This window comes from Ctenopharyngodon idella, chromosome 24, assembly GCF_019924925.1.
Source record: "Ctenopharyngodon idella isolate HZGC_01 chromosome 24, HZGC01, whole genome shotgun sequence".
Lineage (NCBI taxonomy): Eukaryota > Metazoa > Chordata > Actinopteri > Cypriniformes > Xenocyprididae > Ctenopharyngodon > Ctenopharyngodon idella.
The window spans coordinates 1618819-1631697 of record NC_067243.1 but is presented as its reverse complement, the minus strand read 5'-3'; the positions used below and the strand labels follow the sequence as shown (position 1 = coordinate 1631697).

Genomic DNA, 12879 nt, shown 5'->3' with positions numbered 1-12879 from the left:
ACCTGTTGACATTGTGTTCCCATTAATATACTCCAGGTGGATGACTACTATGGTGTGGACTGGGAAGGACCACACTCCTGTGAGGAAGAGGGTGTGAAGATCCGCGAGGTTCAACTACCACGAGAACTTACCCATGAGGAAACTGCAACCTTGCCTCGTCCTGATGTTCCCTTCTTAAATGCTGTTCAAATTTACTACGACACAGTCAGTGTGATAAACCAGTTCATGTCATAATCACTGAAACTGTTTCCTCTTATAATAACTCCATGTTCAACTCTTGAGATCCTTGAATCCAGATTGTTTATTGATGAACAAATACATGTTTTCCTGATGCACTGGCTGCTAATTACATTTGATTAAACGAACAAATTTGTACAAATATTAAAGTACTATTCATTTAACTTTTTACATCAAATTTCAACTTTAAGTTACACATTATTTAACTTGCTACAAATGAAAAAATGAACATGAAGTTATAAAATCTAGTATTTAGTTTCATTTGAATAACATTTTTCTCTCTCAATAAACAGTCCTATCAAAAGCACACTGGCTAACAGTTGAGGACTGGCTTCTTCATTTAAAAAGCCCAGGAACACACCATATGATTAAACTAATCCAAATCCACGTTCTCTAGTGGACACTGCTGCTTTAAGTCTGCCTGAAAGTCCATGTAGTGAGTGTCGTGAGAAGGCATTTTTATTTTCTCACTTTAATGGAGTCAGACACCTCCACATAGAGATGTTGTGGGAGGATTGTCTGACCCTGCTCCATACCCAGTGCTGTAACTGTAAAAACAGTGGCTGCACAATTTACAAAGCTGTGAAATGAGCCAGCTGACATCTGAAATTAATGTGGGGTAACTAGAGCCGGACCGATTTAACAGTCTGCCGATTTTATCGGCCAATATGAGCCTGTCGCAGATAAATCTGCATCTGCGTTTATGTTGCAGATATGTCACCGATATAAACATGTTCGGCACGCACTTGCACCGGTTCATCTCAAATCTGATGATGCATTTATAATAAGGTTGTGCACCTTTTATTTTATATCAGATTGTGTGTACATTCGTGTACATTTTTAGGATGAAATCTACGGAAAGTTTTATAAACGAGAGCCCTGAAATACCTGCTGTTTCTTGTAGTTTGATTATTTGTTCTTGTTTTCTTTATTTTTATTTGACAGTTGTCCTATTTTGCCTGAACATAGCACATACCGAACCGTACCAAAACCATAGAAACCATGATAAAAATTGAACCATGGGTAATTTGAACCATCGCACCCCTATAATATACACAAAGAATATCGGCGATATGTTGATGTCAGACTTTTTTTTACTTCCTAATATCGGTATCAGCCCCTGAAAACCCATATCGGTCGGGCTCTAGTGGTAAAAAGATCATTACCATTTTCGATGTACTTCCTGAGGTACGACGCCATCTGGCGTTTCAACTCCAGAGGAACCTCGTGATCATCCTCATCTTCATCTTCATCATTGGCCATATAACTCTTTCTAAACCATCTATGGACAAAGAAAACAGCATAAATGCTCAGGTTTTTAGGAAATGGGAAGTCTGGTTAACGATCGCATGTTTTCAGAGCCATAAACAATCCATTAGTTCAGGAAGGATGATTTTGGGAACAGCACTGTGATGAGAGAAGGCCGTTCTTTCATCATGAGCAGAACCCCAGAATCCTTCAGACCTCGTTTGATTTGCTTCATCTGCTTCTCTCTGCGACCGATAACCTAAAGAATCAGACACCAGATTTTAAGAAAGGACATATTTATAAACTTTACACATTTTTGTGGCTTATGTTATCCCCCTAGGTTATTTGAGCTATTTGTTAATGCCCATTGAAGTTACAGAAATTGCACACAGTAAAAACACTTATTAATACATTTTCTTTTGATTACATTTTAAACTAAATTGTTAGCTTTATAAACAGATTTGATTAAAAATGAATGAATTCCCTGTACTCCTGACAGTAAAATAAGCAGTAATAAAGGTCCAGTGAAAACCGTGATAAACCGTGAAACAGTCCGAATCTAAAAAACAAAACAAAAAAACACTGTGATTAAGATTCTCGGTCGAACCGCCCAGCAGGGGCAATTCTAGGATTTTCATTTAAGTGGGGCTCAGCCCCCAATGAGGGCATGATTAAAACATGGTAACACTTTAGTTTCGGGTCCAATTCTCACTGAAAAACTTTCAGAGTAATATTGATGTTTAGGTGTTTTGTTTCATAAATTTGGACTCTTTTGAGCAGTGATGAGTTATAAGTTTCAAATGAATTTAATTAAACCCATTGAAGTCAATGGACTTCATATGGGTAATTTTATGATCATGTACATTTGAATTAGGGCTGCACAATAGTTCATTTTAGCATCAAAATTGCGATGTCTAGTATAGGGATCCGTGCGGACCAGACACCACAGCTCAAAACACAGGTGATTCTCTGTTTAATTGCAAACACCTGGTAAGGAGCCCAGCGGCTAAATTATACTAGCCTGCGCTGTATAGATAATCTCCAGCGTTATCAACTCCATTTCTGTACGTTACTAGAGAATTTCTCTCCTCTGAGGCTGCGTGAGACGGAGCAACTCACATTCTGCAGCCTTGTTCACACACAGCTTTAGCTAACCACGGGGAAAACAGCTTTTCCAAAGCATAATTACATTGTAGCCTATTAGAGTTGATGTGGACCATGCTTACCATAAGTGCAACAAGTCATTTTCACAGAAAAATAGTAGTAGCATGTACAATTCAGACGAAACTTATGGCTAAAGTGTGGATGTTAACTTTCCTCATTAACTGTGTGTCTAGCATAGCCTCCACGACATCATCAGTGGCCAGTGCACTCTTAGGGGCCGTTCACATATCACGTCTAAAAACGTGTGTAAAGCGCAGCAGCGCCGCTTTCTCCTCCTTTCTACAAGCGCTTGCACTCCCGCAGCATCTGTCGTTGCTATGCAACTATGAACTTTGAGATGTTTTCATCTCGCCACGGCATAGGCGCGCCTTATTTTTTGTGATCACTTAAATTATGTCCATTTGACTTATAGCAGCGTCTGTCAATAAACAAACAACAAGTGTGCTTCAGAACAGTTTGAAAATTAACACAGACTAAGACAGGGCGAGGGCAAAGCCGAAGCCTGCCACTGTTTCATTTGTTTTAAAGGGGTCAGAAGCGATCACAAATTAGGTTACAGATTACAGAGGTAATCACAAGTTTTTTAGGGGGGGTGAAGCCTCCCTAAAACGGGCCTAGTGACGCCCATGCCGCCCAGCACTAAGTTTGAGCTAGGGAAGTTTCTGAAATTTGGTTGATTTGACATGAAATGACCCTGCAGTACGAACTTTACTTCATCTCGTCCGTTCTGCTTTTCACTTCCTGCACTCATCTGAATTTCAGATTTCATCAGAATCGTGCGACTGCAAACAAGCTTTCTCGTTCAACAGTCCGTTTCACACAGAAATACATCACAATACTGAATACCGCATGCTGAAGAACGGTTTCTGCAAGCCACTTCCGGTTTTCTCTAGTTAATGTTGGCAAGTCCCAGCTAAAAGCAAGATCGTTCACTCTCTATCGTTCCACGTCTGTCGGATCCCTCGGCTCTTCAAGCTATGAAGAAAAACAAAAACAACAAGCAAATTGTTTACATTAAATATTGTTGGATAAATTATTTGTCAAAATAAAAAGCACTGTGACTTCCAGTAGAATTAAACTACCCAGAGAAACTCTCTCTATTATATCTTGGTCTGGACAGTCTTTCAGGTCTATGATGGCCGGCTCCTCATTTCCTAGAAGTAGGTTGAACATGGAGGGGCTCGGCCCTGTCAAGAGTGGCCCTCCATGAATGAAGGAATGGCCAATCATTCGACCAATGACCCTAAAAAGATCACTGTCCAGAAGAACTCGTGAGGACGATGGTACCAAGTGATCTTCTCCATTGAAGAACAGCATTTTTCCAGTGTTTTCTTAAAAAGTTTTACAAGTTGGCATTTAGTTCACACAATAATTAAGACAAAGCTTTTCAACTGCACAGCAAAAGGACTAAAAACATGAAATTAATAAAACACACTTACCAATGTTTAAACTGAAGCCGTACTGTATTCTGGACATAAGCATTGCAAAGTAGTATCACATTACAACTGCAGCATCACCTGACACAATAAAAATCGTTATTTATACGTACAAATAACATATAAAGAATCCAATGTTTAAAGAAACAGATTTAGTTTTAACCATACCTTTAAGGTTGATTGATAGTGGGGATGCCCAGTCAGTTGGGTTTGACTCGTAGAATGACAGAAACTGTCTATCTCTGTCTTACACACTGCTGGTTAGATCTGTTGTGACCTGAAGGGGTGTCCGGTCTTCAGCTCCATGTAATAAGTTTCTTCAAAACTGGTATGCTGCTTGCTGTTCATCACTCTCAATTTTCCAATCTGAAAATATAAGTTACAGACACACAAATCACCTTGGCAGTAGAATCATTATTGGCTAGTCATTTTTTTGTCTACCCACCAGACTTAAAAGACAATAACACTATGAATTCTACTACTAACACCAATATGAACCACACAAATGACTGATGAGCTGCTAGCTTCATGAATATTAATCATGTTGTCAGCGTTCAACATAGATAGATAGATAGATAGATAGATAGATGTCAGAGCTTCAAGCACCACTGTATATCCAGAATTATGACTGCTGGCCTCGTATTTGGATCACAGATTTGATCATTTCTGAATTCATAAATTAATGCACTGCAGTTTTATGCGCTGTATTTCGAAGAGTTTTAGGTCACCATTCACTGGCACTGCATGAACTCACAGAGCGAAGATAACACATTCTGCAGAAAAAGGGTGAATATACAATGAGAACATTTTCTTTACTATTCCTGTGCTTTGACATGAGCTTGCCCAGTTGCATTTGAAGACATATGTGGCCCTGAACCACAAAACCTGTCATGAAAGCTGACTAAAGCTTTCCACTGATGGTTTGTTAGGACAGGACAATATTTGACCGAGATACAACTGTTTGAAAATCTGGAATCTGAGGGTGCAAAAAAATCTAAAATGTGAGAAAACCACCTTTAAAGTTGTCCAAATGAAGTCCTTAACAATGCATATCCACTCACAAAAATACATTTGATATATTTATGGTAGGAAATTTACAAAATATCTTCATGGAACATGATCTTTACTTAATATCCTAATGATTTTTGGCATAAAAGAAAAATAGATCATTTTGACTTATACAATGTATTGTTGGCTATTGCTACAAATATACCCGTGCGACTTATGACTGGTTTTGTGCTCCAGGATCACATATGATAAAAATGATGCTCCTGCTCTCTGCTCTTGAGAATGGGAATGCTGTTGCTGCTCCTGCTCTTCTCTGAAGAATGGGAATGCTGTTGCTGCTCCTGCTCTTCTCTGAAGAATGGGAATGCTGTTGCTGCTCCTGCTCTGGAGAATGGGAATGCTGTTGCTGTTCCTGCTCTGGAGAATGGGAATGCTGTTGCTTCTCCTGCTCGGCTGCTGCTCTCATAATGTAGGGTGTTGGGACTACTTGCTGGTGTATTGCTGCAAGTAAAGCTGCCTTGCATGTTGCTACTTTCTTGTTGGGGACTGCTAGTTGTGTTCCTGGTTAATTTGTAAATGCAACATGGTCAGTCTTTGTGTATTTTACATAAGATCACCCACCCATTTGTTTCAACAAAGGCCCCATATACAGCTGGTATTATTATTGTCTGAATGTGATCCCCAGGCAAACAGCACTAAATACAGAGATGAATGGAGTTTAGTGAAGCAACAATCTCCAAAGAGGTCTGACATGAATCGTAGCTGCTCCTATTCCAGCTGCATCGGAGCATAGGTATTCAGGGGAATAACCTGTATCTGGACACGGAATAGGATGGAGAATTTTTGTCCTGGTGCAGCCTCTCGTTTTTAACAGCTCAAAGCCACCACCCTCACCCCGCTTAGGGAACTGGCGTACGAGTTCCTGATTGAAGAACAACAGTATTTGTCTGATGAGGAAAAAATGCAAAGAAAATACACATTAACATTCAGAACATTACTTTACATAATCAAACAGAATGTTTGCATGTAACTACAGATGCACCGATGTATCGACCTCTAAAATTTCACTTTTTGATCAATTTAAAACCAGCACCATATTGGCATAGCATGAAAAAGCTGAGCATTTTGTTGTGGCTGAAATACAATTAACAAAAATCAGCAAACTACAGAACCCTTACACAAGGAACATTTGTCTCTGGTTCTAAATCCACAGCAAACTCAAAATCCTTTTACACATCCCTATATGAGAGTCTACTTGACTGTTACATGTATCAGTTGTGTAACTGAACTGATGCATACTCACCAGAGAACATCATTTTTTTTTTCTCCAAGTCCTGCTCTCTCCAGTTCAAATTTTTTCGGCCACCTTCAGGATTTCTGAATCTTTCCTTTTGGCCGGACAAAAGAATCTATGCGTGTATGTCACACACTTTTTCTTCTGTCTAGGAGCTGGTGAAGGAGGAAATGCCCAGTTCTTCTTAGTTGATTAAATGAACAACGAGGGTATGGTGAAAATAATCCATTCACCTCACCTAGAAATGTCACAATTTGAAGAAGTGCTAAATACAAAGTCAATTCCTTAAGTATAAACAGATAATTATTAGCTTAACTTAGCTCATGTCCCCTTACATCACCTGTGTGACAAAAGTCGTATGTCCCAATTCACAGTACTCATTAAAGAGCAGGCAAAAAGTACCCAGATGACATACTTTTTCCAACCAAATTCTGAAGTTTGCATATGATGGACACTTTACCATTTCATGAGGCCAAGGGAAAGGATTTGTGAAACGGTAGTGAAGATCACGTGATTACAACATGGCTACTGTAGTACGACAGGTATGGAAAATTCCAAATGGAAGGGTTAGTTCACCCAAAAATTAAAACTGTGTCATTTATTACTCACCCTCATGTAGTTCTACACCCCTAAGACCTTTGTTCATCTTAAGATCACAAATTAAGATCTTTTTGATGAAATCCGATGGCTCAGTGAGGCCTCGGTTGACAGCAATGCCACGGAACTTCTCAAGATCCATAAAGGTACTCGAAACATATTTAAAACAGTTCATGTGAGCACAGTGGTTCTACCTTAATATTATACGAGAATACTTTTTGTGTGCAAAAAACAAAATAACGACTTTTCAACAATATCTAGTGACGGCCGATTTCAAAACACTGCTTCATGAAGCTTTACGAATCTTTTGATTCGAATCAGTTGTTTGGAGTGCCAAAGTCACGTGATTTCAGCAGTTTGGCAATTTGATACGCGATCCGAATCGGACAGTTTCTGACATTATTAGTGCATGAGATTCCTCAACACTATCCGCGAGTTAAACGACATGCCATTACCCGACTGGTGCTGTGTCTGTGGCAGGCGCGCCATCACAACGTTTAACGTTAAAATGTGTCGCCTATTCTTTCGTTCACTTAATACAGTATTACTAAATACAAAGTTAAAATAGCTTATGTTGAGTTGTACTACACTATTGTTGCAGCTAGTGTTGCATTTGGTGAAAAAAGTGGACAATAGAGATGAATCATCTTTAGCCGTTCTTGGCATATTTATTTTTCTAGCTGCCGACACATCATTCTCACGGTCAGACAGCCTTCAGTAAGAGACAACCGTAAATCAACTGGGACAAACATAATAACACGAACGCGTCTTCTGTAGCTTATACTTTAGTGCCCCCTTGTGGCATACACATATGCGCAATACAGAACAGTACAGCATTACAGCAATATACAACTGAGCACATAATGAACATATTTTAACACCCCCACTTGTACTCAGGCTGCTATACAAACAAAAACAGAAGGTAGAATGAATGTGGACCCCTGTCATACACACATCAATCTCCAAAAAGAGCACCTGCAAACCTATCCAGTTTCAACTTATTTACAGGTTTGGTCATTACATCAGCAATCATGTTATCAGTAGAACAATACATCAAGGTCGCTCTTCCCTCATTCACAATAGACCTGATAAAGCGATACTTTATGTCTATGTGTTTGCATCTCTGTCTGTTTACAGGGTTTTTGGCGAGAGCGATTGTTCCCTGATTGTCCTCATGTACTACAGTTTATGTGTACTTGTAGTTATCTATACCTCCCAGTAACTGTTCTAGGTATAAACACTCTTGTATGGTTGAAGCCAGTGCCATATATTCCGCTTCGCATGTGGACAGCGCCACAGTTGGCTGCTTTCTAGTCTTCCACGAGACTAGAGAGCTGTTCTGGCTTAGACTCACACAGTATCCCGTAGTACTGCGTCTGTCACTGGTATCAGCTGCCCAGTCAGCATCACTGTAGGCTTGTATACCTAGTTTCTCACAGTCGTTTCTCCTGAAACTTAACCCTTTCTCTGCTGTACCTTTGAGATACCTAAGTACGTGCTTCACAGTGACCCACTGTTCCTCTGTAGGTTCAGCAAAATCCTGTGATAACCTGCTCACTACGAAACTCAAATAGTCAGGTATATAAGACTTCCCACATCTTCCATCTTTACTGCATTCCCAGTATACTCTAACTTTTGCTCACAGGGTGTTTCTCTGGTCCTACAGTCTTGCATATTAAAACGCTGTAATATCTTGTTAGCGTACTTTTCCTGTGTCATTTTTACACACCCATCTGACTGATTGAAATCGATACCGAGAAAATGTTCGAGTTCACCCAGATCTTTCATTTTAAATTTTTCTGCAAGCATCTCTTTCACTTCTTTCAGTCTCTCTTGATTGCTTGCTGCAATAATTAAATCATCAACCCATGTAATTATGATCACTTTCCCTTCTTTTGACTCTTTGGCATAAACACAGTGGTGGGCTGGGTTTTGTGTGAATCCATTCTCAGTTAGACAATCATGCAAAACCTTATTCCAATTTCGCCCGGATTGTTTCAAGCCGTAAAGTGATTTCTCTAGCTTGTAAACTATACCCTCTTTCTCTTGGTAACCCTCTGGTGGATTGATGTAGATCTCATAGTCTATGGGAGCGTGCAAGTGTGCTGTTTTCACGTCCATTTGATGCAGGAGTAAATTTTCCGGTGCTGCTTTCTGTAGCACCACCCTTACACTCGTCAAGTCTGCCGTGGGTGAAAATGTCTCCCCATAGTCTATTCCCATTCTCTGCTTGTAACCCTTGGCCACAAACCGCATAACATAATAACACAAACGCGTCTTCTGTAGCTTATACTTTAGTGCCCCCTTGTGGCATACACATATGCGCAATACAGAACAGTACAGCATTACATCAATATACAACTGAGGACATAATGAACATATTTTAACAGCTTACTTCAGATTTACTTCGAAAACATGACGATTTTACCACATATATTAAGGGGACTGGAGCGATAACAACATGGCTGACTGAGACTAGACTCAGCTTGTAACGTTACCTCTTGTCGATCTGCAGCACATTCAGCCGTAGGTTGATTGGGAGGGCTGGCTGGCAGTAACGAGCTCTGCTCCAGGGCCTCTGCTGCATCCCTTAAAAGTTTTGTAATTGCATTTTTGTCCTTTTTATACAAAAACTAGATGTCGTCGATGATGAGGCAAACACTCGACAGTGGCTGAGGTACCGGTTCCGTCTCAAAGCTCCGCCCACACTACTTGATTGACATTTGCATTTGAAATATCACAGAGGTGTAAAGAGTACCTGAAAAGCATACTTGAGTAAAAGTACAGATACCTTACATTGAAAATTACTCCACTACAAGTTACAAGTAACCCATTTCAATACGACTTGAGTAAAAGTCTTAAAGTATCTGATTTTAACAGGCCTTAAGTATTTTACTCATGCTGAATGTAGGCTCAGAGATGCACTAGTCCTGAGAGACGTGCCAGTGAAAATAAGAAACAATTGATTTGTAAGATGAGAAATCAAGTTTATTTTCTAAAATCAAAATAAAACTGAACACCTCAATGTTGCAATAAATCAAGGTCGACACAACAACCTTTTAAACGTCTACGAACTCTCAAGTCTCAGTTGAGCTCAAGAGCACAGAAAGGCCACGAGTAAACCAATATCCTTCAAAACGGTCTTGTCAATATAGCGGATAAATAAAACAATGTTAAGTAAAATTAAATAGTCAGAGTCTACTGTATGTGCTGGTTTGAGCCTCATCACCAGCTGCAGTCATTTCCTCATCTAATAAATCAAACATCTGCGATCAGCAACTACCTGCTAATACACTCGCATTCATGTAAAGTATCCTTGTTTTGGGTGAGTAAAGGCAAAATGCACAAGATATAGTACCTTCAATGCCCTTAGATGGCGATATCGCTTCTTTATATCAGAAACAAACTGCTGCAGAAAAAGTTAGCTGCCATGAAAAATGTAATGTGTAATTGCATTAATCATCATAAATGTAGTGGAGTAAAAAGTACATTTACTTGCTCAAAAATGTAGTCAAGTAGAGAGTAAAAGTTGCCAATATCTTTGATACTCAGTACAACTACAAAGTAGCCAAAAAAATACTTAAGTACAGTAACTAATTACATTTACTCAAGTACTTTACACCTTTGATTTATCATTTGTGATGTCAGTTTGAGCATTTGATTTATCATTTGAATTATAGATTTAATTATGACAGGTTTATACTGGATTGATAATGAAAATTAAAAATATATACAAATACAAATGAGTTTTAATTTGATTATTGATACAGTTCATGCTTTCCTGAATGAGGAAATAAAATTGTATTTGAGAATTTGATTTATCATTTGAGCAGCTGTTTTGAAACTTTGATTCATGATTTGATCTTTTTAAGCATTTACTAAATGTTTATTTAACATCTGACAGACAATATTCAGTAAGTATTGCAGATGATGATCTCGTCACAACATGAATCTGAGTGATGTGTGTGTGTGTGTGTGTGTGTGTGTGTGTGTGTGTGTGTGTGATATTATGAAGAATTCAACACTGATTACATTATATATGAATGAAAATAAAGTAAACAAATCTACAGTAACTAGACATAAGTTATCTGTTTTATTTGTCCATTAGTACTGTTGATAAATGAAGGAACATTTGTGTTGATAAAAAGAGAGTTAACAGATCATCATCATCATCATGTGAATGTAGTGTTGAGCACATCAATCTCAGAGGAAACTTGAATCTTGTCTGATGTTACAGGGACAGATGATCACGTGTGTTTATCCGGTGGAGAGAGACTGATGAAGGACTGATGCCATCAAAGGCTTTGAGTGACGATACTACAGAAATCAATACAAATCTACTTAAATCTTAAGCTGTAGTTTATTTTAACCCTCTGGTGGTCTTTGGTTTTTGACCCCAAATGACGTTTGCTAAAATAAAATAAAAAAAAGTTCTCTTTGTCCAAATGGCGTGCAACTTTGTACGGTGGTTAACAATTTCTAGATCTACAAATAAATAAATTAATTAAAATGATATCTGTTTTTATGTTAGTGTGAAAGAAGAAGTAACACTCGTGACCTTCGGGGTCTCTGGAGACCTCAGTCAACTAAATGATTTTTGTAACAAAATAACTTTGTTTTTAAACTAATGTAATTTTACTCTTTTTATTAATGTTTTTACTCAACATTTGTACAGTTTTTGGAAGATTTATGATATATTTTAAATTTATATAAATAAATGTAAAAAAAAATTTATACATATTTTTCATGTAAAATTGATTTTATAAAAGACCCACAGGGACATTCTGACATGCTTTTAAAGCATACTGTACAGAAAAAATGGTTTGTGCAGAATTTGATCTTTTACTATCACTTAGTAGGCCTACCAATTGATATTAAAAGATAAAATCTGATCTGTTTCCTAAGTTTGTTCTTTTAATGTCACTGTGTGTACATTAAGCCACATTAAGCATTTTCTTTATGGGAGGAAAACACTTAACGTGTAATTAAACGTGTCGCCTTCATATTCTGGGTTCATCTGCTTTTCTGTACACAGTATGCTTTATTAGTTTGGTTTTTTACTGAGTTTGGTCTGTTAATATCTCTGTCTTAGTAAATTAAGCCTCGTTAAGCGTTTTAGAACGTCCCGACCCACATTTCTAACTTTCATTCATGGGGATAACATGGATAATTTGACATGGTTTAGTGTAAGATTTTTTGCCCATCTTTTGGAAAATGCAGTTTTAAAAGTAAAAAATGATCACTTTATCCAGCAGATGGCTGCAGAGCGGCATTTTTCAAAAATCTTACACTAAACCATGTCAAATTATCTATGTTATCCCCATGAATGAAAGTTAGAAATGTGGCTCTTTTATAAAGTAAATTTTACATAAAAAGCTGTTGTTGTATAAAAACCTTTAATTATTTAATTTATTTATATAAATGTAAAAGATATTGTAAATCTTCCAAAAACTGCACAAATGTGGAGTAAAAACATTAATAAACAGAGTAAAATTACATTTGTTTAAAAAAAAAACAGTTATTTTGTTACAAAATTACATTTTGTTGCCTGACCCTGAAGGTCACGAGTGTTGACCCCAAACGAAGTAGAGGGTTAATTATTGTAATTTAAACAGAGTTATTAGAGCACTTTTCTGATTCTTGATGTCTGTATGTTTGCTGCAGAGCTTTTGTGGAGCAGGACCTGCAAGACAAGGTGACGGAGGCATTTGTGGGGAAAAGAAACCAGCAGGGATTGAACAGCGTGAAGACGAGTAAATAATGACTGAATTTATATGTTTGGGTGAACTAACCCTTTATGATCCCAAATAGAAACTGTATGAAATGTATTTATTATAAATGCATAAATGCATTTATATTATAGTAGTGCCTTGAAAAAGTAAACTTTAAGAAATA

At 37.9% G+C, this 12879-nt stretch overlaps 1 long non-coding RNA gene across 5 annotated transcripts; it reads right to left on the bottom strand.

Moving 5' to 3' along the window:
- Positions 1–846: 846 nt before the first annotated feature.
- On the bottom strand, positions 847–6822 carry LOC127507680 (uncharacterized). Of its 5 annotated transcripts, none has more exons than XR_007928411.1 (5): positions 6397–6822; positions 5715–6040; positions 4254–4451; positions 3496–3624; positions 847–1744 (listed from the first exon to the last, which is right to left on the bottom strand). It is a non-coding gene; the product is annotated as an uncharacterized LOC127507680 (long non-coding RNA). The 5 variants fall into 5 exon arrangements; XR_007928412.1 differs by lacking the exon at positions 847–1744 and having other exon boundaries at positions 3144–3624; positions 5715–5788; positions 5904–6040; XR_007928408.1 differs by lacking the exon at positions 847–1744 and having other exon boundaries at positions 3143–3624.
- Positions 6823–12879: the final 6057 nt, after the last annotated feature.